Raw genomic sequence first — 2981 nt, 5'->3', positions numbered from 1 at the left:
TCGCGGCCAGCGCAACGGATTTTGATGCGTCGTCCCAATTATTTGTGCGCGCGATGAGAAGAAATTGGGAGAGGAATTCTTGCAGCGGCGTCGAGCCGTCGAACGTGTCGGGCTTCAGCTTGAAGCCCAATTCCGTGCGCGCACAATTTCCGGGCGTTTCTCCCGCGGCGGCTCGCGCTCTCACGTCACCGAAATTTCCGCGACCGCGGCGGCCCGCGCTCCCGTATCTCCGGTCGCGTAACATAAAAAGAGACTTAGCTGCAGGAGTTCTCGTCGCTGTGGCCCCGCTTTCTGCTGTCGCAGCAACGCCGCGTACTCCTCACGCATCTGGCGGATCTCCTGCATCATCCGCCTGTAGTGTCACCACTTCCGTCGAGAACTGAGGGGCGCTCGAGCCGGGTCGTATCTCCGTCTCTGTCTCGAGCCGTGGAGCTCTCGGCCTCGGGGTTCCCATCCGCGCTCTCTTTCTTGTCGCGGGCACTGTCGATGGCTCGGTACTCGTCATCAAGTTCCTGGTTTGCTCGTCCGTCCTCGCTCGTCCGATCCCGGACGAGCCCCCAAAATGTTACGCTCGGCCGTATACGTCTCACGCCACTCACACTCACTCAATCACTCGCGGCTCGCGGGAAGCAAGGAAGGACACTCTGATGTTATAAACTCGTTTATTATTATAAAATATACAACGACAGGGCAGACACGTTCGTTCGGCACGAAAGCCCAGATTCAAATCTGACTCGCGTCGCTAATCAACAACCGTTGTCACGAGGCGCTTCTCACTTCACGTCCGACTCGCGTGTACCGGGCGCCGGGCGTCTCAGCACGGGCGTAACAATATACATGTGCATAAGAAAATAGACCAATCAATTTTCTTATGCTTACGCATTATGCGTTGTGCAGAAGTGTGTGCTCCCCGCTTAAGTACAATATAAATTTATTTAATTAAACTTGCACGTAATCAAGATTTTCAGCAATAAAATAATGTTCAACAAGAGAAGTAAATTTTATTTTTTATTTTGTTTGTAGTATATCCAAAAAGTTGTAGTTATTCATAAAAATTCCCAATCAGCAGACAATGTTTTTTAATATTTATTTTTTATTAATTACCCAGTAAGCAAGGAACATTAAATTAACGTTTAGAAATATTGACTTTATGTGTATTTTTTAAACGTTTTTTAATAATAATATACACATATTTGAAAAATATTATTTCGTAATATGATTTTTCTGCATGTTGTTAAAATATTTTGAAAACGTTACAGAAAATATTTTTCAAATGTTACTCTGACATTTATTTGAGATCAATGCAACAGTTCAAAATTCCTTGTAATTTGGACTCAGAAATAACGTTGGTAGTATATTAATTTTCTGTTGTTATAATGTTATCGTTTTATATTGTGCGCAACGCTCATCGCGACAGCCATGATGTACATGATTATCCTACATACGATGCATGAGTGCGTATACACGTGTGTCAATCGAGGAGTGCGGAGTGCTCTTTATTTACAGCATAATTATATATAAGTAGTAACTATTATATTCTAAAAGTTGTATATTAATGATAAGAATTCAATTAACCATATATTATACATGCTATAATTATTTGTGCTATGAATAGTAGCTGGTGATGTAGGATTCATTTTCCGATTTACAAGAGAGATTTACAAAAGAGAGGAAATATCAATTAATTTTTTTACGTTCTATAATAGATTTGTCCTTGGACATTAAAAATATCATCAAGGTTCGTCAATGCTATTATTTCAATGGTACCAAACAGTGTAACTTTCTATAAAATAACCTCAAAATTTAGCGAAATATGTAAATGATAACGTATAAATAAGCTGATACACTATGCATGAAGACGATTTGTTGAAGTATTGTGCGGCTTTAATACATCATTGTTTGCATATATCACTGTAAAAGTAATTTAGTATAAAATTGGTATAAAGTTGATAGATATGTAACAAACGATCAGTACAAACAAGACCAAAACTGACTTTTTATTTATTTCTATATTTTTTTCACATATATGTGCTATAATCACACTCTAAAGTATATAAATAGATTATTGTAAGCCTATTTTATATGTACAGGGCAATGAATATGTCTTAACATATGGGATCAATTGTTGTATCAAATTCAAAAAACCACCATTTGAAAAATTTGACCCTGGCTAAGATAAACATCAGTGAACAATATATTATAAGGAAAACTCTGTACAAGATACTAGAAATGCTAAAAGATGACCAAGAAGCTTTTACACAAGTTGTAAGTAAAGCTACTTATTATAATTAAATTATGTATATATTAAATTACAACCTTTTTCTTATCTAAACTATATTGAATTCCTCTTGTTTTAGAGGCTATTAAACAACAATCCCTTGTAATACAGAGAAAGACTTGGAACACTCTATAATAGAATAGCTTAGATTTGCAAACATCCGTAAACAAAGGAAAAAATCTTAAAAGGTAAAAAAGTAATATAATGTATTTGTGTCTGTTAAGTTAGCACCCTCCATAAAAAACCGGAATAACACATATGCAGAAATTAAGTGCTCTTTATGCGTTAATTATGTGCTCTATTCACGATTTTTGTGCTCGAGCGGTTTCGTGGGAAATTGCAATTGAAACTGAGGGTGCTGGCTTAACGTAAGCTAGCACCCCCACTCATTAAAATTACATATAAAATAAAAAACTCAATATGCTAGAATTATATGCTTTTTATGTGCTTTCAAATGCCTCAAACAAAATTAGTCTATCTGTAATAGTTTAAAAAATATACGCAAAAAAAGATATATATACTACTGATATAAGAATAAAGTATCAGTTAAAATAGAGAAAGCGAAATAATTCTTGTCTTAAAATGTTCCTCGATTAATGTGTTCTCGAAATATGCACAATGAAATTTTCGTGCTTATCCCCTTCGACCGACCTGAACGTGAGTACCCCATACGTACAAGAGTACCTAACCAGTTAAAATACAG

General features: G+C 37.0%; 1 long non-coding RNA gene across 3 annotated transcripts; it reads left to right on the top strand.

The window, feature by feature from the left end:
- Positions 1-1469: 1469 nt before the first annotated feature.
- LOC112462174 lies at positions 1470-2376 on the top strand. Of its 3 annotated transcripts, none has more exons than XR_003041631.1 (4): positions 1470-1524; positions 1616-1738; positions 2091-2265; positions 2358-2376. It is a non-coding gene; the product is annotated as an uncharacterized LOC112462174 (long non-coding RNA). The 3 variants fall into 3 exon arrangements; XR_003041632.1 differs by having other exon boundaries at positions 1507-1521; XR_003041630.1 differs by lacking the exon at positions 1470-1524 and having other exon boundaries at positions 1575-1738; positions 2358-2375.
- The last annotated feature ends 605 nt before the right edge of the window (positions 2377-2981 follow it).

Source organism: Temnothorax curvispinosus, unplaced genomic scaffold (assembly GCF_003070985.1).
Source record: "Temnothorax curvispinosus isolate PA1 unplaced genomic scaffold, ASM307098v1 QBEX01012018.1, whole genome shotgun sequence".
Taxonomy (NCBI): domain Eukaryota; kingdom Metazoa; phylum Arthropoda; class Insecta; order Hymenoptera; family Formicidae; genus Temnothorax; species Temnothorax curvispinosus.
This window is presented reverse-complemented; position numbering and strand designations above follow the sequence as displayed.